Raw genomic sequence first — 23,983 nt, 5'->3', positions numbered from 1 at the left:
GAGCCTGTCAGTGGGCCAGCTGGAAAGCCACTTCAGATGGGGATACTTTATGTGTCTCGGGGGAACACTGCAGGAGCTCAATAAGTGCACGTAAGTATGTGTTTTCTCCCTTTCAGCTGCGGCTCTAAGTTTGTCTGTTCAAGGTTGTAAATGCAGAGGTGCAAACTCTTTGCCTACAAAGCTAAGGCAAGAAACACCAGAAGGATAGGAGCTCACCAAACCCAGGAAGGGGTCAGCAAGAGGATGTCAATCCTCTCTCTGCTGTGGCTGGGCTCTGTTCTGTTCTTTTTGACGGAATTTTCTATGAGAGAAAAAAAATAATCCAGGCTAGTGTCATGCTACTCCAAGAAACAACTGAATAATTGTGGAGCCTTGGGCACTGGCAAGCTGTGGGTTGTTTAATCATGGTACATCGCTCCTCTAAGCATCGATTTCCACACCAATAGAATAAGCATAGGTATCTAAGTAATGAGGCTTAAGTGAGAACTAAATAAGCTAACACATGTAAAGTACCCAGCACAATGCTCGGCACAAAATTCAGTAAATAATGGTAACTGGAAGGTGTTGGGAGGTCACTATAATACATGCCAAACATGTAAGACTCTTGAAGCTTTACAAGGTAGTCTGAATTCTTGATGACAAAACTTTCAAGTATGTGTTGCTATCCCCTTTGAGCAATGCTCAATGGATAGTAATTAGAGGTCAAATAACCCTGGCTGTCACTTCTAACATGAATGTCTGTCAATTCATAGACACCTCTTTGGTTTAGTCATTTGCAAGCATGGGCTCTAGTGTCAGGTAGCCTTGGATTGAATCTGGCTCTGGTACACATAGCCAGGTGATGACATTGAGCCTCGAATTTCTAAATGAGAAAGATAGAGGGCCTGGTACCATTCTACTCCATCAGACAACTGAATGACTGTGTGGGCATGAGCATTGACTAGCTATGTTAATTTACCAAGTTACATCACTTCTCTGAATGCCTGTTTCCATAACCCACAATATAAGCATAGCTGTTTGCCTAATAAAGGTTCTGATGTGAGAATGAGTTAAGCCAGCTCACCTAAGCCTCTGCAGTTGCTCTCACTGGGTGCTTAATTGTCTTGAATTTTAAAGTTATTTTCCATCCCTATGTAGTTGTTTCTTTTTTTTTTATTTCAGACCTTTTTCATTTCATGCACTTCTTGTCTATGATTTTTGTGGCGTTTCAACATAAAAAAAACTGCAAAAGAAGTACAAAGGAGTGCATTATGTATTAAAGAGCTTCCACAGCATGGAGGATCACTAGGGCTGTGAGGCATTTGAAATTCTCAGTATGCCACATTGAAGATTTAAAATATGTTGGTTTGGACCTTCTCAGATATTTTTACCGACAGAAATTCACTTTGGAGCACGTGGCCATTGCACACTGTCAGTGTTGACCTGGAACCCTTGGTCTCATTCCCCCTCACTTCACTTCACTCGACATTGAGAGTGTTTCTCACCTAAGGCCAGTTCTTTCATCCTCCAGTCTTAAAGAAGTATAAAGAATTTATATATTTATTATATAACTGACAAATGTTATATAATTGAGAATTCCATACAAGCATTATATTAGTTACTTTCCTGTTGGTTTGATTAAACACCACGGTCAAAACAACTTTCAGAAAAAAATTTCTTTAGGGTTTTTGGTTCTGGGTTAAGATTGGTAGTGGCAGGAAAAGCAGGTGGCAGACATGGTGGCTGGAGCTGGAAGCTGAGAGCTGAGAGAATGTATCTCAAACAACAAGCAGGACACAGAGAAAGCAAACTCAAAATGGTCCAAGTCATTAAACTTTCAAAACTTGCTTCTAGTCATGAACTTCCTCCTGCAAGCACACATCCCCTAATCTTGCGCAGACAGAGGCAATTTAGGTTCAAGATGCTTGGGTATATGGAGGAAATCTTAAAGCACCACCTTCTATGCCAAACCCCCGTTGTCATATGCGAAATGCATTTAGTCCAATGTCAAAAATCTCTACAGTCTTTCATAGTCTCAACACTGTTTAAAAGTCCCAAGTCTTTTCTGAAACCCAAGTCAATCTCTTCCTTGTAATCTCCTGTAAAATCAAAAGGAAAATTACACACTTTCAGTATATGCACATTATACGTGTTATCATTCCAAAAAGTAACATTCCAAAGCCAGCCAGAAAAACTCCATCTCAGCTCAGCTCATTCAAACCACCACATACATTCAATGTAGGTTGACCATATTCACTCCCCAGGAATCCCTTTAATTCCAACCAGACCCATTCAATTCCTCCTCCTCCTCCTCCTCCTCCTCCTCCTCCTCCTCCTCCTCTTCTTCCTCTTCCTCTTCCTCTCATCCCTTCCCCCTCCTCCTCCTTCTCCTCTTCCTTCTTTTTCTCTTTTCTTCTTCCTCTTCCTCTTCTTCCTCTACTTCCTCTTCCTTTTTCTCTTCCCCTTCTTTTCTCCTCCTATATAATGCACTGTGTCCAATTTGTTCTGTACTTTTATTCACAGGTGTGGGGCTACTACTGGAGGTACCAGAATCTTGTTAAAGAACATTGACTTTCCCAGAAGCCATTAACTTTCAGTAGCTCTTCAGATCTTGCACAGCTACTGCAAGTTCATGAGTCCAAGTTTATGAGCACAATGGTCCTTACATGTCCTGATGACACTGGTTTGCTCTAGTCTTTCCTGACCTCTATCTCTTATGATCTCTCTACTAATATTCTAAGGTAGAATAAAACTGAGTCCTCTCAAATTCAACAGCATGGTTCTCTATTTGGTAAGGTGGTCAGAGCATGCAGAAGTTGAGCTGAAATAACAGGCTTCAGGAGAGACTCCACAGGGCTTTGTTTTAGCAGATCAGGAATTGCCCAGATACACAACTGATTGTTTAGAACCCTGGCTATTCAGACTGATATTTCCCCTGGTTCATGACAGTTGCTAAAGGGCTTGCTAAACTAAAAAGAGTGCTTCCCCACAGCCCCTCCCAATAAAGAAACAAACTCTTCAAAGGATTTCCGGAAACAATGGTTTTTAATGGACGTAGCGCTTTCCACAATTTTCCCATGCTTTGTATGACAGCTTTAATGTTGTCACCTGGTCACCAAATGTCTTGAATAAAGAAAGTGAAGCTCAAACATATTGTTTGCGAACATTTTGCAGCTGTGCAAATATTGTGCACATGAACATTAATCCATTTGTTAGGTGAGATTTTGCCCCTTGAATAGCACAGCTCTACATGGAGTAGGTTAGTATCTACATTATAAAAGCCTTCAAAAGTTTGTATTCTTGAAATTAATAGATATCAATATAAACTGAGTAATTAGCAAGAATAAAAAGACTCATCCTTAACTCCACCCAAGTGTAAATACCCGTCTATCTGATTATCTCAGCATCAACAAGCTGCCAGTTGCTCTACCAGAATTTGTCCACCTGATGTGCTGCTTAGTTTTATGTCAGCTTGACACAAGCTAGTCATTGAAGAAGAGGGACTCTTAAGTTAATAAAATGTCTCCAGTATGATTTGCTTGTAAAAAAAAAATCGTATTCTAGATTTTCACAGAAACCCAAATGACTGCTGTAGTTCTGGCTCTAGAGTTTGCATCTTGCTTAGTTCCAACCTTTACCATGAAAGGTCTCAATAACTGTAGCCATTGATCACTTTCCCAAAACTATTAATTGTGTATTGTGAGTCAGCCTTGGAGAATAATGCTAAGGAAACAAAACTAAGTGAGAATCAACATAAAAAACAGATTTTTGAAATAATATTGTAAATATTATTGCTGTATGTCAATTGTACATGGTACTAGGTTATTAAGGACATTTTCGTGCATGCACATAAGATACTTCAAGCATAATCTCATAATCCATACTCTCCCAATTTTCACTCACTAAATTCTCTTTCTCCACTCCTCTGCTGATGTGGATGGATAGCTTGGTTCCAGTGCTTAGCTACTGTGAAATATTGTGAACACTGATGCATAAGTGTGTCTGTGACATGTTCACTTGGACTCTTTCAGGTGAATACTCAGAAGTGGTCATATGTTAGATTTATATTTCGTTTTATTTTTGACAGATCCCCATACAGTTTCCACAATGGCTGTTTACATTTTCACCCACAGCATATTCAGGGCTTCTGCCCTTTTCTTCACTTTGCCAGCATTTGTTATTTGTTTTCTTATTGACCTGTTGGTCTCACTGAAGTAAAGTGGAAGAGATCTCAATGTGTTTTCAACTTTCATTTCTTCTTTGGTTAGTCATGGTAATAATTTTCATGTTTATTCATTTGCCAATTTATTTTATTATTTCTTTGTTTTGTTTTGTTTTGTTTTGTTTTGCTTTTCATTCTGGAAGGTATTAACCCTCTATCAGATATATAACTGGCAAATATTTCTCTCCCCCTCTGCAGGCTTCTCACTGTTTCCTTGGAGGTGTAAACATGACTTAATTTCATGAGGTTCCATCTGTCAATGTCAGCATTATTTTCTGTTCAGAAGCTTCTTGCCTATGTCTGTATCTCTTACGAAAATGATTTAGAGTTTTGGGTCTTACATTAAGGCCTTTCACCCACTTGGAATTATTCTCCTATAGGGTGAGACATGGGGATGTAGTCTCACCCTCCTGTGTGTGAATACTCAGTGTTCCCAGAACTGTTTATTGAAGCAGCTCTTTTCTCACATGCATAATTTAGCATTTTTCTAAAAGCTCGGGTAGCCCTAGCTGTGGCTGTGTAGTTTTGTAACTGGATCCTGTATTCTATTCCATCTGTCTACATTTCTGTTTTGGTATGAATGTCAGGATATTTTGATTATTATGGATCTGTTGTATATATATGAACTTGGAGTCAGATGTGGTTATACCTCCAGTGGTTTTCTTCTTGTCTGAAATTGCTTTGGCTATCCAGGAGATTTTGTGATTCCACGTGAATTTTAAGATTGTGTTCTCTATTTCTCTGACAAATGGAGTTGGGTATTTCATGGGGATTGCATTGCATCTGTAGATGGCTGTTGGCAGTGCAGGCATTGTCAAAACATTAAATCTTTCCATCTATGAGCATGGGCAGTCCTTCAACCTTCTAGCACCTTTGTGAATTTTATGCATTTTGAAGTTTTTGGTCATAGCAGTCTTTCGCCACCTTCACTACATTTAGCTTAAAGTTACCTTTCTGTTGCAGCCATGAATGAAATTTGCTTTATTTCTTTCTCAAGGTCTCTCTTTTTGTGTATAGGAAAAATACTGATCTTTGTATGTTAATTTTGTATCCATCCACATTGCTGAAAGTACTTATTAAATCTAAGAACATTGTGGTAACGTCTTTAGAGTCTCTGAGACATGTAATCATGACACAGAAATGCAGGTACTTTTTAACTCACACTGGTAGTATTTTGTGATACACAAAGAGGTGATATTCAAAGGGAGAGGGACAGCTTTTGACAGAGGAGAGTATCTCAGGGATATATCTAAGAAAAGAATATTCCTTAGCCTGTAAACAAAGGAATAGGAAGGGAGGTGAGGGGCCAGAATTCTAAGCAGAGAGGTAACCACATGCAGAGACTCTGAGATACAAGAGGATGGAAAATGGAACTGGGTCATGTAGAATAGAATGTAAAAGCAGAAGAAGTATGTGAAAAGATGTGTGAGAGTCAAGTCATGCCTGCCTGATCTCTCCGTACTGTGGAGCTCTGGGGGCTTTTTGTCAGAGCAGAAACTACTCTTGTCTATCTCCATGAAGATTCACTTCTGGATTTATTATGAAGAACAGAAGAAGAAATGAGACTTCTTCCCTCTGTCAGATAAGGAGTGGTTTGGGCACTTGTATACCTAAAGATGGCCGAGATAGGCTGCAAAGACCTCCTCCTTCTGCAGGTGCCAGAAGTACTGATAACCAGGGAAAACATCTTCCTCTGGAAGTCTAGACCCAATAAAAACTCATTGTTCAACCCTAACATTCAGGGATGGACCAACACCTGGTGGGAGGTGACACTAAGAAGCTGAAGTATATGTGCTGCCCCTGGTTCGTGGCTTGCAGGAACCTATCACCCAGTGTGCTGCTCTATCATCTTCCTGATGGACTTGTCTGTCCTCAGTGGCCTGAACTCTGTGGGAAGGCAAGTCACCCAATGAGTTCTGTGGTTTCTTTCATGAGCTTTGCCACATCTGATCCTTAGCTCTTTCTGGCATGATGGCCTTGAGTCCATGATTTCCTAAATCTGGAAGACACCCGGAGGTGAGTTTGGGTGAGTGCTGCTCCCCAGGCCTAGAGCTCCCTGGATGACCTTGGGAGAAGCTTCATCACACAGAACTGTAGCTCTCTTTTTGTGCATGTTATCATTGTCCCAGTCTTTGTGCTTGCCTGTGTTCTTTGGATAATTAAAACATTTCTGTGGTTTGTTGACTTCCTCAAATGAATTCCTAGTCAGAACATTTGGCCGCCACAGAGGACTTTTAAGACTGGGTCATTGATGCTGTCCTTGTCCTTATTCAGTTCGTGTTTGGGTGGTCATGTTGGTGAGACCTTATGAATATACAGCTTCTGACATCTCTAGGAGACACCATCTCACAGCACACTTCATGATTCTCTACTTTGTAAAATCTTTCACTTCCTCAATGTTTTCTGAACGTGGATGCAGGAGTGAATGTGATGCTTGCCCAAATAGGGGAAACTAGGAATGAGAGCTCCTGAAAAGAACTATTTTTGCAGAGACTGACTGAATAATATTAGTACTGAGGAGAGACCAGAATAGTGCAGGTCCTCAGGCAAATTACCTTATCTTTGCCTAGTTATAGCCCTTCTGAACAGCCATTCCTTGCACTTCTATGTAGGAATATACTTCTTGTGATTACTCAATATAAACCTTTTGGAATTTACTTACTAACTTAGCAAGCTACTAGCTCCTGCCAACCCAAAAGCTAAGAAATTCATCAGATAGCATCTTGGGCTAAAACAAAAGCTTTCCAATCTCACTGTACCTGCATCTAATGTACTCACAAATATATTTTAAATTTGTCTTGATTCATGTATGGCTTTCTTCTTTCTCTGAAACTATGACACTGCTTCCGTGTTAGAACATGGAATTTGGAGCAACTTAGATCTGGGTCATAGTCACTCGAAATAGCTCCACAGTAAGCTATCCCTTATTCCCTTCAAGAGGAGAGTGTAGTTTTTATGTTGACTGTTTGGAATCCAACTGTACAGGGGAAAAGCACACGAGGTCTCAACCCTACCCAAAGAACTCTGGACAACTGAGGGTTGCTTGGAGTGCAAGAGGTATTCGTTCCTAGGAGAGTGCACACATTTTTGGTCTCCTGCCAAATGGTCAGCCGGGAAAACATGCATGCAAATAACATTCTATGACCTCAACAGGTTATGTTTAGGGAATAAATATGAAAATAGATACATATGTGCTCACAATAACAAATAGTGAAAAAAGAAGAAATGAATTTGAAGGAGAGTGGAGAGAGGTATACAGAAGAGGTTGGAGGAAGGAAAGTGAAGGGAGAAATGGAATTAAATTATAACCCCCAAAGTAAAAATTAATGAATTATAATGATTGTCTACTTTGTTATTGTGCTGTTAATCCATCAATAGGAAAAGGAAAAGACTTAGCAAAGAAGGAAAAAACAAAAATAAAACAAAACCCAGACACAACAGTTGTGGGTTGTTGATCTCTTAGAGTCTGAGTCAGGCAGTTACTTATCTGGCTCTACCTCTGAGGTGACATAGACATCCTCCTTACTGTGTTTTGCTTTTCTACCCAGAAAAGTGAAGGTACTGACTATTGTCTTATGTTACCCCAAAGTTCCTATAGTTCCATATATGAAGAAATTGACTGACAAACAGAGAAGTGAAGACTAGTGACAGATATTGGGAAGGAAGACCAGGAAGGTAAGAAAATTCCAGAGAGGTAGGGAGTTATAGAAAACAAAAAGAATGAGGATCCTAAGAAGAAAAGGTGAGCCAGTGGTGCCCCACATTCCCTAGAGCTCAGATAATGGAAATGCTCCAAGGAAATGACTGAGTTTAGTGCCAAGTGCACACTGAAGGATGGTCAGGTGTGGGGTGCTATAAAGGAGTGGAAGGCAATACCCAAAGCTATTATTACTCATTGTCTGGAGAGAAGATGTAGAAAATAGCAGGCAAAAGCTACAGAGAATGGGGACTTTGAAAAGCTCATTGAATCTTGCACTGTGTTTCTTTGGTAATTTTTTAAAAAGTCCAAAATGTGAGGGATGGTAATGCTTCTAAGGGGGTGTGCAATTCATCTAAATGTTTTTGCAGATATTATGGGTAAACATAGGATGCTAAACAAGGTGGCCATGAACATCAAAAAGTATTTCATTGACTTTGTTTTCTGCCAACTTTGTTCTTTCAAGCCCAAAGGCTTCTCACTGACAATGAAGAGGAATAGGAAATGGAAGGAAAGGAACCAGAGATGTAATAAAGTTGTCATCCTATTCACAGAAGCTATTCTGGGGCTTTTTTTTTCTCCCTCTCTCCTTTTCCATTCATATATTCCTCCAAGCCAACTTGTCATTTCGGGCACTTTTGAAATCCTAATCTGGGTAGCTTTTCACAACTGTGGCAGCCTTCGTATAATCTTAATTTTCCTAATGCTGCATACTGCATGGGGGGAGGCAGGTCAGCAGCCTTAGTTCTGTCTGAGGTTGGGCTCTCAAATCCTTAAAGCCAATTAGATAGAGTAGGAAAGTCTAAAACTAAGTGGAGGGGAGTTGCTCTCTTAAGTCAGTGGTTTATAACAGTCTTCTATAGGTTGAAAACAGCTGGCATTTCGGCAGTCTCCTAGGACCAAAAGAAGGGGTGAGAGTCTTTGATGTATGTGTGTTTCATTTAGATGGGATTAAAAAAGAAAAATAAATTAAACAAACAGAATGCTTTCTGGGGGCAGGAATAAAAGATGGTGTTATAAACTTGGTGACTGTTGAATGCTTTATAAAAATGAGAGCAAAAGGTGAGGCAGAAAAAAGAAAAGAGGAGAGCTGGAGGAAGCCCACACAGCCACTTGGTAGATTTTTTTTTTCTTTTCTGTTCTCTGAATGAAATACTTCAGATCTTTACCTTGAATTTTCAATCAGTGCAATATGCAACCAAATATCCTCTGTCCATAGTAACAATGTTTCCATCTAAGAACCAATGAGAGACTCTCCTCACATCACTAGCCAGACTATACAATTCAGCTGAAATATCTAGGGTTCTGAGCAAGCAGGGGGAGGTGTTTGCTCGTGCATATCTCCAAGCACTGGCTGACACTGGTGAGAGTCTATCCTCAATGCCTGTTCCTTCAGGAAAATGTAGTTTTAAGGAAGAATGACCTCAATTTTGCTAACGACTACTTCTGATTTTATACCCACACTCAGCACCTCCTCTTTCCCCTCTGCTCCTCCATGACAAAAGGCCATCCTATCCAAGACTAGATTGAACCATTCTACTCCGCTTCTACAGGGCTTGTATACAGCATTGCTCCTCCATTTCTTAATTTCCCTATTTTTTCTATTTGATGTCATTATATCCACGTTCTCTCCAGCTCTTCTCTTCAGTCCAATGGTGAAGAATCTCTGCCGCCCCATCCCACAGTACACCAGCATGTCGGAGCTTGATGCTTCCTTATCCTTCCTTTTCATTACAGCCTCTTGCCAATCTGTCTTCTCATTTCCCCAGTTCCCCTCTGCTTGCTCAGTGATCCTTGAATCGCATCCTAATGACAATTTGGCAGACTATCTGATCAAGCCAGCAGTGGCCTCAAAACTGTCAAATGTGATGAGCATGTTATAGCTATTTCTGATATCCCTGTCTGTCAAAGACTCCAGCCAAAATTCTCTTTCAAAGGTCTTCTCTCTTTTGGGTTCAGAGTCACCAGAATTGTTGGTTTGTCTCTTATTCTTCTTACAACTCTCAATCCCTGAACAGATTCCTCTTTTCCATTAAGAACAACCCACATTCTCATCTTCTTTCTCTGAGCATCCTCTCTCTGAGTAGCATTTCATAACTGCCTATCCCTATTGGTAGCTGTCTCTGAAGGGCTCTAGCAGGTCCAAGCACAGCAGACATTGCATCTGCAGGTCTTGTCCTTTCCTTTCCTTCTCCCTTGCTAAACCATTTGATTATATTTCTAAAATTAGCCACCAAGGTCTAGTCCCTTATTTGGCCACTTTCTTATGCCCAAGTCATTCTTGAGGCTAATAACGAAGGTCTAGCTATCAAAACATCCAGGTCCAGTGTTGAGAATTAAAAGGGGGGCCCTGGGGAAGAGGGGAAGGGGAGGAAAGAACCACACCTTGCCAGAATTTTACCTATTCTCTGGTCTTTCAGGCATGGGAGAGCTGCCATACACTTTCCACTCAGCCCTGAGTGGGCATTCAAGCCTCAGACCCACTCTTCAGGGGGTGGCCAAGGGGCAGCCCTACCTGGGATTCCTAGAGCTACTTTGCTAAAGCCACCGGGGTTATAGAAGAGAGGGATGAGGGAAGAGGTTCCCAACATCTGCGAGAGTGTGTGCAGCAGATTTTGATGAGCAGAGACTCTTTATGGTTTTAGAGCTTTATTATAGAAATGCAGGGGGAAAGAGAGAAGGGAGAGAGAGAGAGACAGAGGGGGGGCTAGAGAGAAAGAGAGTAAGTGGAAGAGAGGAGAGGAAAGGAGAAGACAAAGAGAATGGAGAGAGGAGAGAAGACAAAGAGAGAGGAGAGAGGGGGTGACAGTGAGGGGTAAGAGGGAGACAAGTGAGAGAATGAGAAGTAAGAGGAGCAAGAGAGCAAGCAGGGGCTGAATAGCCCTTTTTCTGGTCTTCACTGTTGCTAGGTAACTGGGGAGGAGTTTAGGCAGAAGGTCAGAAGCTTGGGCCATTGTCTATGTGACTTCTAGCCATGCTTCTCTTGTGGGGGCTGGGGGGGGGTAACTTAGGCAGGAGCCAGAGTTCCAGGAGCATAAGGAAATGCCTACCATGTCATGTAGGTGAATTATGACTTCTGGGTTCAGACCTCAGCTCAACTAGAGACCAACCTGTCTGTACATAGCCCAATGCCCCACAGTCTAGCAAAAATCCCCATTTGGCTACCCTAATTAACATACCCAATCAGAACTTATCAGCCCATCATAGCTCATTCTAACATAGACATTCCCCTTCTTTCTCTTCCTCTTAAAATTAAGACTTGCAAAGGTATTTGCTGTTCTTTCTGCCTGATTTATACTCAGCCACCTTGTCTCTTTGCCTTGTTTAATGAAGGATCTCTTTGTGTTTGGAAATTAGTGTTTGGATGTTGTCTGTGTCAGAGGGGAGCACTCATAGTACGGTGGTCCTTTCAGCTTCTACTTAAATATATCTCATAGACTATCCAGATACAATGCATCCAAACTGAGCTCTGTTAACTCCTCAGGTGGTCCTGCTGCTCCTGCATAATCACTTGCATACTCTATTAAATGGCACCATTTGGTTCCCATTTGGTTCCCCCCACAATTTGTAGGGGGTAGTAAATCTGGGGATCATCCTTGGTATCTGGTAGCATCTCTCTCATCCCCCTCTATCCTACTGCTTAGTCCTTAAAGGGTATTCATTTAACCAAGCTACTACCAACCTGTAACTAGGTTTCCAATCTAACCACTTTCATATACTTACAACTACTGTATTTCTCCTGGTCTATGCTAGCCTGCTACTCAATTTCAGTTTTGCTCCTCAGTAGTCATGGCAACGCATAACACAGCTGAAAGCCTGTGAAAATGTGTACTTTGTCTGGAAATCTATCCTCAATTCAGACCACTCTTCTCTATTCAACAATTATACAGATTTGAAGTCCTTCTTCCTCTGTGATCCTCCAAATTCCCTCTGCTTACGCTTTCTTTGTAACTCTTTCGTTGCCTCTTTCATGCATATCCCTTTAGGATAGCTGAAGGAAGTCAAATCAGGACTATCTTTGGAGACATGGTGAAGGTTAAGGTGATAGTTGGATGAGAGCTAGGGTCAGGGTTAGTGTTGGAACTAGAATTGGGTTAGCATTAAGAGCTAAGTCTATAGCTACCCCTGTGTTTCCCAGGTGACCCCACTATTATCTTCATTATGTCTGCCATCAGTATGTCAATGTCTTCTCTGACAGAACATAAACTCCAAAAGGCAAAATAAATAACAAATTTGTGTTCCATAGTACCCTTTGCAACTAGAACCACATCATACTCTTTGAAATCACTCAACTTGTTTGTTTAGTAAGGGGTAAATGAATATACTAACATATTTGTTTGTAAAACAACTGATTTTGATTCAAGGTATTCTGCTACTAAAATACTATATTGGAAATAGATGCTCATTTTGTAGAAAACTTAGGCCTAGAACTAGATTAGGTTCTAAGAAACAAGATACAAGCCCTACACATTTACCAGTAGTCATGGATGTATTAATGTTGGACGGGGCTCACTGAAGTTTGAAACAAGACTGAGCACCGCAGTTTATACTTGTTCTCCTACTAAGCTCTGCCTAGAATGTCTGTCCTCTCCTCAAACCCACCTCTTTTCCTTCTCTCTCATCATAGCTATGCTTAAACTTCTGAGCACAGAGGCTCCAACTAGAGAGCCAGGGAAGGTGGAGCTGTAGTCTTAAGCCCTGGACCAGATGTGAGACTGCAGAAAACCCAGAGGCTACATCCAATTCACAAGTAGAGGAGTAGATGCACTTTTGTAATTTGTGTGACCAGGAGGGTTGCCTCTTTACAGTTTGCATAAGAACTCCCGAGATTGTTAGTCATAGGCATGTGCCATTCTTGAACTTACTTTTTGAACTAAGTCATGGCAACGCATAACACAGTTTAAAATTCACCTTGAGTTGTTGAGAGGGCTAAGAATGGCTCTTCTACTCTCATTTCTAATGAACATGCCCCAGCAAATTGACATAATTGACCACACTACAGCAACTCACTGTTTGAGTAACTTTAAACTAAGTCAGTTCAATAGAGTTTGAGGTTTGTTTTATTTTGACATTTTTAATAGTCTTTTAATTGTTTTGATTTTGAATTTTGTGTTTTAGTTTTTACTTGGAGAGAGTCAGAGACAGAGAGAATGGACATAAAGTTTGATGACTGATGGGGAATCTGATGAAGAATTGAGGTGGAGAAAACATGATAAGCACTTAAAAATAGTTTGGGTATAAGTTGGCACTTTGTACCTCTCCCATGAAGACGTAAGCAGTTTTGTTCTTCTTCCAGCATCAAATTTTAATAAGGAAATGAATTATGTTTTTGCAGAGCCAGCCAACACTTTTTCTTTCTTTTTGTGGTGTTCCCTGCAGTGAATTTTGCATGATTTCAGGAGTGGGTGCATCAGCAAAGCCTTTAACCCTGAGAACTTAGCTTACTGACAAGGATGTTGGGAAGTGACCAGTCTGAATTAAGGAAGCATCTACCAGGACTATATTTTAGCTCACTAAATGCATTGCAGAACAAGGGGCTATCTTATCTGATTGGAAAGGTTTTATTTTCAGGTTTTCATCACTTACATGAATTGTCTGCAGCTTACTCCCTAGGATGTAGAGATGGATTCCACGGAGGAATGGGAATGCAGAGTAGATTTGAGAAATACCAGGTTAAAACAGGTTTCTTAATAACAAGATTTACTAAAAACAAAATATGAATCTCCAACGATGGGGAGTATTATAAACCACGTTCTAAAACAGAGACAGGAAACCTCTTCAAAGAGCAGTTCAGGATCTGTGTTCTGCAGACCCACCCTGGAAAATGTTGCTCAAAAAATTCCCCTTAGAACTGCTCGTAAACCATGCAACTAAATATCCAGAGAATTGTTATTCTGTCCTAAGGCTTTCTTCTCTATTATGTTATGAAAGCAAACCAGATGGTATTTTGAAAATGTGATTTGCTAACAGGTAATAATTAGTGCTTGGTGGTAGAGAATGGCAGGGATGTTCAGGTATGATGCAATTCAAAGTTTAGCTGTACCTGGGAGGATTGAGGAAGGAGCCAGGTTTGATATCAAATTTCACCTTTTCCTTGACTAGGAGAGTTTGTTGTTGTTGTTGTTGTTGCTGCTGCTGCTGCTGCTGCTGCTGCTGCTGATGATGATGATGATGATGATGATGATGATCACGTGTGTTTTCTCTCACCCTCTTTAATTTGGGGAATTTCCTTTGTTTTGTCTTGAAATTCTCGAGGTTGACTGTGATTTTCTTTCCTTTCTTGAATTCCTAACTTTAGAAATGATTTATAATGTCCAGACTTCTGGGTATTGGTTTTCAAATGTCACTATAAAATGGTCCCTCTTGTCTTGGAATAGATGGGAAATGCACTCAGAGACTCTTCAAAGGATCCAAAGCCACAGGCAGCATTGGACTCTATGATTAATGCCTTTTTCTTCTTAAGTGTTCATCATGTGCTACAGCCCTGACTTTTAAAGTCTGAGATGCAATAGCAAAGCTAATTCAGTTCATTTTTCCTTCTTTATAATTTCACATATAGAAGATTTTCTCTTAGCCTACCTGTCTTAGTTAGGGTTTCATTGCTGTGAAGAGACACCATGGCCAAGGCAACTCTTATAAGGACAAACATATAATTGGGGCTGGCTTATGGTTTCAAACATTCAACCTATTATCATTATGGTGGGAAGCATGGCAGTGAGCAGGCAGACATGGTGCTAGATAAGGAAGCTGAGAGTTCTACATCTTGATTTAAAGGCAGCCAGGAGAAGACTCTTCCACACTGGGCAGAGATGGAGCACTAGGAACCCTCAAAGTCTACCTACACAGTGATATACTTCCTTCAACAAGGTCACATCACTTCCCATGGCCCAAACATATTCAAACCACCACACCACCTCAACACATGATCTTATCGTTGCTTAAGATGAAAACTTTCATCTTTTTCCTTAAAGATATACCTAGGCTTCTCTCTGGCTCATATACACTGCCAGCTTCTCTACTCATGTGCATTAGATAATAAGATAAGGGTTCTTAAACTCAACATTGTCCCAACCTGATACTCAAGACAGACATTATGGACTGACAGGCAGGTAGTATATACAATATGGATGCAAAGGGCAAAAGAACCACTCACCTCCTCACAGATCAAAACCCGCTGCTGGATTTCACCACGCTGCTCAGAACAGCATACAATTTAAAATTTGCAGAATGCATATTCTAAAAATTTCTATTCAATATTTTTTTTCAACATAGCTTCCCAAAGGTAGCTGAAGTAGCAGAAGGTGAGACCACAGATAAAGGATGGTTACGCTCTGAAAGAATTCTAGGCAGGAATGTAGAGGAGTGTTGAATGGGCAGTTTAAAATTTCTAATGCCTCATTTGCATCACAGACCGATTATGTCAAAATCAGTATAGAAAGTGAACAATCTTCAATTCAGTTTCTACATATTTAGGTCCCTGCATCAATTTTTTTACGCCACAGTGTCCAGTTATCGGCAAACATCAGTGTAGATATTACTGTGATGTTCTTAACACTGAATCAACACATTTTTAGTACACAGATTCCCCTCTACAATGTGGATGTGGCCTCACCTAGTCACGAACAACATGTTTTGGGGGCGGGGGAAGGGGTGCCTATGCCTGTGTGCGCATAGAGTCCAGAAGAGCTTTCTCATCTTTGATCAACTTCCCTACTCTTACCTCCTTCCCCTTATTCCTTTGAGAAAGGGTTTCTCACTGAACTTAGAGCTAGGCTGGAAACCAGCAGACTCTTACAATACTGTCTCCACTACCCCCATAGCACTGGAGTTACAGGGAACACTTGGCCATGCTGAGGTTTTAAAATAGGTGCTGGAAGTTTGAACTCAGGTCCTCATACTTGGGTAGGAAATGCTCTCACCACAAATGTAAAATATCATGGCGGGCTTTTTACATTGGTATTAGGGATCCAAACTCAGGTTTTTGTGTTTGTGAGGCAAGCATTCTACCAACATATCCCAACACTTGAGCTGACAGTTTTAAGTGAAAAGACCTTGGCCCCCAATAAAAGATGCAACTTTGCCTTTAAATTGCCTTAGACCATCAGTTGCAATATAGTCTTTCCTGGCTTTCTAGCTTGCTAGCCTACCCTGAAGATGTGAGACTTGTTAACTTCCAGTTGTGAGCCAATTCCTTAAAATAAACCTCCCAGTAGAGACACAGATAGGCAAATACACAGAAATTCAGACAGACAAACAGACCACACACACACACACACACACACACACGCGCACAGACAAACTCAACCCTATTGCTTCTATTGTCCTAGCAAACATAGTCCTATACTCAGTTCTGTACTTTTAACAGGACTATGGGTTTTTTAATATGCTACCCTCAAAGTCTTCATTACAATTCAAGAATAAAATAATTGGTTGTTGTTTTGTTTTTATTTCAGAATAACACACTGAATTCAAGCAATAGAACCTTTATATTTGAACAAGAAAAATAATATACTTTCACTTGACCAAATTAGTTTCTTAATTGCCCTTGCTCTTCTAGTTCAATGTATCATCTTGATCTTGAACATTTTTAATTAGGAGATTTATATTAGAGACCAAGTGTTAAAATTGTTTTAGCTTGAAAGGCTCAGTTTGCAATGAATTGGAATAGATTCGGGTGGATGTTTCTGAACTACCAATAAGGATTAATTGAGACTCAAATGTTGTTTATTTTTTTAATTATGTAATTGCTATTCATCCGACCTTCTTGATTTTTCTATGTTAAATAATCATGCTTGTGTCTCACCCCAGCCTCTCTGTTTAGTTAACCAATTCATTAGGAATGGGGATAGTCTGCATTCATTAGCATTCTAATGGACAGATTGATTCCCTGTAGCCCAAACATCTACATGTGTTCAATGTTTGAGCTCATCTTTATTCCCTTGTAAGTGATTATCATTCTTAATTGCAGATGCTAGAAGTTGAAAACCATGGCCTGAAACACCCAGCCCAATCCACCTCGTTAAAACTGCCCTTGAAAGCAAGGTTTGATGTTGGTGCAAGTACCACAAAGAGATGGCACATGCTCAAGGCGAGAGATCAAAGCTGGAGTCACTAGGGATTTCTGTACTCTGGGCAGTTTCCATCAGGCACAGAGGACCAGCAGCTCTGCAGAAGTACCTGAGGTCTAATGGTCATGCAAAGCTTTTCTCTTCTCCTCTCCTCTTCTCTTCTCTTCTCTTCTCTTCTCTTCTCTTCTCTTCTCTTCTCTTCTCTTCTCTTCTGTTCTCTTCTCCAAGAGGCTTCAAAAATCAAAGCCATCACCAGCATTCACTAAATTAAATTGTATCAAGTATTTTTAAATTCAAGGAGCATATTACATGAATTTTTTGTTGTTTTGTGTTTTGTTTCATTTTGTTTTTAAGGTATGACCACATAGGACATAACAGAATGACTAGCTTTGTAAGGTAGGCAAAGGAAAGACTGTCAAATATTTACCATGCTTGCTTACCTGTAGCTCACATTGCTTTACTTCTCTTCCAAGGCTTGAACCTAGCAGAAGGAATTTTTATTTCATTTCACTTCATTTCATTTAAATTTTCTCATAGGCGAATATTTTGTCTGTTGAGTACATCAACACCTTGTTCCCACCTTCCTCCCATTTTTTGTGACCCTCCCTCCCCTGCTCGCTATTCCAAGCTTCTTCTTATGGCAGTGTAGAGTGACTTCTTGAAGCAAGCAGGCAGAATGCTATAATGCCGTAAGAGAGCTGAGAAACAGTGTTTATTGCTAGTTCCTACCCTGCACAGAGGAACTCTGACAAGGAAACACCTCTCTCTGGGTTTCTGTAACCGACCTTCTCTAGCTCTCTCTACTGAGAAGGTAAAGGCTGCCCCACTAGGTCTAGCCTAGGGCATTATGCCTTAGTCATTTTTTTTCTAGTAGTATCTCAGAATTTTGTGCATAGCTTCACCTGTTTGTTTGTTTGTTTGTTTGTTTTTATTTTTATAAGAACCCCAACTCTGCTATTAAATTCTTTGTTCCTGGTCTGTCATAAGCATATAGTTCTTTTGGGATGAAAGATACTCTGAAACTGGGAGGGGTTTAGCTCAGCCATTCACTAAATCTTTCTATAAACCAGAGGAGGAGCAAGGAAAATCACAGCTTTCCAAAGATTAGAAAGCTACAGAAATTACACAGACAGCAGCCAAGTAGACAGCTAGGTCTAACTGAAGAAACCACACTTTAGTTCACTGAAGCCAGTGCCCCAAAACGTAAGTCCAACCAACTCCCTGAACATGAACCTATTTATTACTGCTGGCAGGGCCAGGAATTTCTCCTTTCTTATGTCAATAGCTCATAGGGTGCTTCTTTTTACAGGACCTTGTCTGGAGTCTGGCCTCCATGGGACAGAAGAACTCCATAATCTCCAGCCGTTCTCCTTGTGATGCATGGAGAACCATGGAGCTGAGCTGGCAAAGGAGAATCCACACAACCAGCACAGTCAGCACATGACAGTAGATTTGCCCTGGGAAACGCCCCAAAACTCATGATGTCTCAGTGTCCTCTTACTTTAGGCAGGGAAAATAATAGCAGCTCTTTCTCTACTCCAAGTGATAGAGTGTAGTTTAAGTGAGAATACTCATAAAATATTTCTAAATGAGGCAGCTGATCTCTTTTTCTTCTTTTGAATTTGATTTTCCTTTTTCCTTTTTTTGTTTTGTTTTCTGTATTTTGTCTTGCTTTAATGCTATGTATTCCTTTGGATCTCTGCAAAACTTATCACTCTTTTCAGTAAAATGTGTGTGAGTGTGTGTGTGTGTGTGTGTGTGTGTGTGTGTGTGTAAAATTAATGGTTGTGGGTGATGGTTTAAAAGGAAATCAACTATATTTAAACACAATTCTCAAAATAACATAATTCTCAAATTATTTTCATTGGGATAGAAGCACACAGACACAAATAAGATCTGTGCCCATAGCCAGTCATGGTGGGGCATGCCTTTATTCCCAGCACTTGGGAGGCAGAGGCAGGTGGATTTCTGAGTTCGAGGCCAGCCTGGTCTACAAAGTGAGTTCCAGGACAGCCAGGGCTATACAGAGAAACCCTGTCTCGAAAAAAAAATCTGTGCCCATAAAAAAAAATCTCTGTACCCATAAAAAATATAGTAGAAGTTTTAATGGCTACCATAATTACTGAGTAGCAATCAGCATAAATGATTTCCAATATTTTTACAGTATTTTAAAGACAGTCTGAAAATCTGAGATTCCTTTGGTAATAGGTTGTAGACACTGCTTATGAAACTGTGACTTATTGTCTATTTTATAATTACATGATATACTAAATTAAAGTATGTGTAATGGTTACTTGTTGATTTAATAGGATCTAGAATCACCTATGAGTCAGATCTCCGGAGAAGACTATGATGGGTTAAATCTATTGAGGTGAAAAGATCCACAGTCACTGTGGGTGGCACCGTTCCATGGGTTAGAGTCCTTAGCCAGAATTTAAAAAGGGAAAGCCTGCCACGGTGCCTAAGCTGTCACCCTCTGTGTCTGATTACAGGTGCGATTTGAAAAGCTGCCTCCAGCTTCTGCCACCTATTTTACGGCCATGGTGGACGGTCCCCTGGAACCGTGAGCTAAAATAAGCCCCTACTTCCTTGACTTTCTTTTCCTTGGGTTGTTTTTGTCACAGCAGTTAGAAAAGTAACTACAGCATGAAAACCAAGGTCTAATTTTTTTCAGCCTATATATATAAGACTAAAAGGAAAGAGAGGTGGCACTCCCTCTAAGGGCTGAACATTTGGTTCTGGCTTTGGAAGAGAGCACAGAATGGGATTTCCACTGGCTTCATCCTCTCCATTAGGCACATTAACCTAGTTTTCTTCCTAAGATTATGGGGGCCAGAAATAAGCCATTTTTTTTCTTTTTCTCCTTCTATGAATTATCTAACTCCAAGTAAGTAGTCTTCCACAGCATACTAACAAACCCTAAGTGAGCCAGCTACTAGTGGGGAAAGTCCAAACTACAGTGATGTTTACACCATGTGGAGGCAATGAGAGCAAGGTAGCCATCACTGAAGACTCAGGACCTAAGTCTCCAGAGTAGAATTGGATCCAAAGGTTCCCCAGCTTCTGAGATACATGTGGTTAATATAGAGCAATTGGACCTGGGCGGAGTACGGGCTAGCATGCCAGGCATAGTCATGCTGTGGAGTTGGTTCTATGACTAGCTAATTACTTTTCAGCGAAGATGACTACATGTCTCCATCCCAAACTGAGGTTTGCCCACCCGTGACAGAGAGGAAGGGATGCTAACGGAAGCAGTCCCAGAGGGTTCTTGAGATGATCCCACAGAGTAACCACATGGAAGATTTAGCACAGTGGTTGCTAGAGTAAGTATTTCAGCTCAGCGTTCAGAAAAAGCACCATTATGTAAAGCCTCCTCTCTCTTTCTCCTCCCCTTTCCTCTCTCTGGTTCAAGTTGTGTGTGTAAATGATCAGATTTGGCACTGCACCTGCCCAATCACACTGCTACATTAGATGCCTGACTAGGCTAAACACTACAAGCTCACAACATCTCTAGAGCCACAACACGTGAAAGAGGAGCCAGCAGTGTGTCCCCTCCTTGACAGTGATGTCTAACAAAGGCAATGGTCCATTGCAAGACTTCTGCCCCTGGGCTAAACAAACTACATTTTTGCTCAGCATTAGACCTGTAAAATCCTGTCATAGCTGTCTGCTTCACAAATAGAGCCCAGTCCACTGCCAAACCCCAAAATAAGATGCTCGGCAGCTTTACCCAGCTGCTCACTTCAGCTAGCGCATGTCAATACAAGTGAGGTCTATTATGGTTCAGTGATTTTCCATCACTTGTCAGTCAGCACAACCTTTTCCCTGTTCCCTCTCCCTCCCTAGTGGCGCCTGGACTTCTTAAAGAATTTCTTACCACTTTGCTCAGCTTCTATTTCCCTGCTGCCTTCTTTTGCATTTGAATGTTTTATGAAAAACCAGCAACACATCTGAACATTGGCCAGAAGATGAAAGGCTCATGAACTTGGAAATAGAAATATACATATGGTCCCTTCAAAGCCTGACATCTCAGTCCCTGAGAAACTATTGTTTACCTTCCCTGCATCAAGCTAATATGTCTACCAACCTCTGCTCTAACAGTCTTTAGCTAAACCCCAATTCCAGACAAATTCTAGAATGAGCCAAGTCATTTGAAAAATAACATGGAGGATCCACAGTGTGTGTTGCAGGGAGAGGCCTCTGTACTTTCTTCATAGCTTTCCAGCCACTCCTCAACCCCAAAATTGTCAGCAGAATTAAGAATAAAGCCAAGATTTAGAGCTCACAGAAATAATCATATGGTCTGGAGGCTGACAGAATCTCACAAACAACCATGTATTTGTATAGTGTAAATAAATGGACTTTGCTTAGACTTTATAATGGGATCCTTAATGGTCTCAGCCACATTAAGAATGAGAGAACTGAATCCTGGAGGTGTTATGCTCTCTGTCTGTTCCATGTCACAAGCTAAAAATGGCAGCGCTTTCGCCATTTGTATATCGTCGTTGCACAGAAGTCAAAGTGGCCATCCTGGCCAACCTAGATGGTTTTATACTTCAACTAAACCACACTCTCCAAGGGTGTCAGTCTACTGCAGAATTAGAAAGGACTAGAACTCACTGTCACATAGCCACTTCTAAGCAGAACCACAGCTAACATAGGGGATTCATCATTCTTGGAATACCTCTAAGGGGGGATGGGCTCAGGCAGCAATCAACTACCACGACTCCAAAGTCACCCACGTGCTATGAAACCATTTGTTATTTCTATCCATTGTTTTTATTTTTATGTTTTACTATTGATGCATCTAAATGTAAATTAAATAAAATCATCTTTTAAAAATGGACTATTTTACCTGTCCACACCTGTAATTTAAGCACAAGGGATGATGATATACAAGTGAATATCAGATTCAAGAACAGCCTGGGATACACAGGAAGACTCCATCTTTTAAAAAGCAAACAAAAAATAAGGACGGGTACTTCTTTAAGCTCTGAATTTTTTTCTATCACCATTAAAAGTAGCAGTGAGACTTAAAGATACAATTAACTAGCCAAGAGTTTGCTTTTCCCTCAGCCACATATGAGTGGCTTTCCTGGTTATAGAATCTCATTTAGAAACTAGACGTATATTTTTCTTGTTCTCTGTAAAACAAAAACAAAAAAACAAAACAGACTATTTATGGACCAGTGTGTATTCCATGCACTGTGTGTAGGTTGTCTTCTAGAACCTGCAAAACAATAGAGAACAAGATGAAACAAGATAGTATCTGTAGTCTCATAGAGCAGATATTTCAAATCACACAAAAGTTGATTCCCAAGATAACTTTAGTTGTTGAAATGCACTGCAAACTAAATAAAATGCCATGACGATGATAGGGTGGACTTTTATAGATACCCCAAACACAAAATTCTTACAGGACATAGCATCATGTTTGCATAGAACCTGTGTATGTGCTCTTTTATACCCTAAATCACCTTTAGATTATTTATAGTACCTAAACCATTGTAAGTGCCATCCAAAGAGTTAAATTCTATTGGTTAAAGAATAACAACGGCAAGTGTCTTTATATGCCCAGTGCAGATACAATTGTTTTCAAGTAATATCAATACATTGTTGATTGAACCCATGAAGGTAGACTTTATGTGATATGGAAGTCTAATTGTACTTGAATTTATATTAAAGCTACCAGAGGACTTTGAGTAGAAGAGAGATCTAGAATGATTTCGTCTCTAGAAACTCAGCAAGAAGGCACAGGAGCTATGACCTACACGACTATTGGCGATGCAAGACTGGAACTGAAGAGTCAAGGTCAAGTGCTGAGGGGAAGCTGAGCATATTCTCCACCAGCCGCAGCATCCAGCCAGTAATTAGTATTCACGCGTGCAACGTATTTGTGGTCTACCCCAGGAGTTCAGTAGCAAGAGCATGATTAGTTGGTGTCTTTGAACTCAAGAAGTATGTGTGAGTTTTCTTTTGACATCAAGTACTAGCTTTCAGAGAGCAAAGAACATCCTTTCAGTCCCTTTAGAAACGGCTTGTAAGGTACAAGTTCTGACACCATCTATTTGATCTGTGGGAAAAGGAAAGCCTGATCCTCTGGGCATTTCACATTCAATGCAAACGCCCTTCTTTTGTGTTTGATGATGGGGGCTTTTGAAAAGGAATATTTAAGAAGTTAACTCTAGTTAATAAAAAGTGAAGTCACTATAGATGTATGCCCATGCTGAAGACAGGCACGCCTGCAGAAGCAGAGTTCCTGGATCAGGATTTCTGAGTGCTTGCTGTTTCTCAGCAACGTTGAACAAACATTTTCTCTTTAGGAGTTGGCCTTAGTTTTTCATAGACAAACTGAAGGGCTCCACTTTAAACCATTTCTAAGTTCTTTGGCCTCAGTTTTTACTTACAGTGATCCACTAAAGTCTTCTGTAGTTGTGCTGATTTTGAAGAGTACCATGCTGGCAATGATTCTATACACACAGCAAAGACTAGCGTAAGTGATCTGGGGCACTCTAGATAGCCTAGGCTGTGAAGGGAGAATGTGTAATATCCTCAGCAGAGTGATCCTTATAAGGAGGAGACAGTATCTGCAAAATATTTGTGGCATCCAAGAAGGCTGTCATTATCTTTTAAATATCTAAATACTGAAGGACCTACAAAAGTATCAGAGAAATCATTGACCATCTTAACAGGTAAAATGTCAGTTTTATGAGAATAAAAAAAAAAAAAACAAACATGGAGCAAGCCCAGTAATGCAATACACTCCAAGAGGTATTATATGATCTGGTCTACGAAATGATAAATATGGAGCAAAATAAACTTAGGGAAACTTCATCTCATAACCTCTGTTGATTTATTTAACCGGTTTAACCAGTCATCTAAGAACTAATGATATGATCCTTTTGCCAGAGAGCAGAATCACAATTCCCAGTTGTCCATTGAAGACCTGTGATCCAATCTCATGGTCCTGCATTGGTCCACAAGCATATTTCTGGATCCATTCCAGTTTAGTTGAAG

The 23,983-nt window shown here is 40.5% G+C and overlaps 1 long non-coding RNA gene across 2 annotated transcripts; it reads left to right on the top strand.

Annotated features, from left to right (window-relative positions):
• Window positions 1-22,949, top strand: Gm41708. Of its 2 annotated transcripts, XR_877348.2 has the most exons (4): window positions 1-90; window positions 19,459-19,529; window positions 20,148-20,289; window positions 22,652-22,949. It is a non-coding gene; the product is annotated as a predicted gene, 41708 (long non-coding RNA). The 2 variants fall into 2 exon arrangements; XR_877347.2 differs by having other exon boundaries at window positions 19,459-20,289.
• Window positions 22,950-23,983: the final 1,034 nt, after the last annotated feature.

Source organism: Mus musculus, chromosome 18 (assembly GCF_000001635.26).
Source record: "Mus musculus strain C57BL/6J chromosome 18, GRCm38.p6 C57BL/6J".
Lineage (NCBI taxonomy): Eukaryota > Metazoa > Chordata > Mammalia > Rodentia > Muridae > Mus > Mus musculus.
This window is presented reverse-complemented; position numbering and strand designations above follow the sequence as displayed.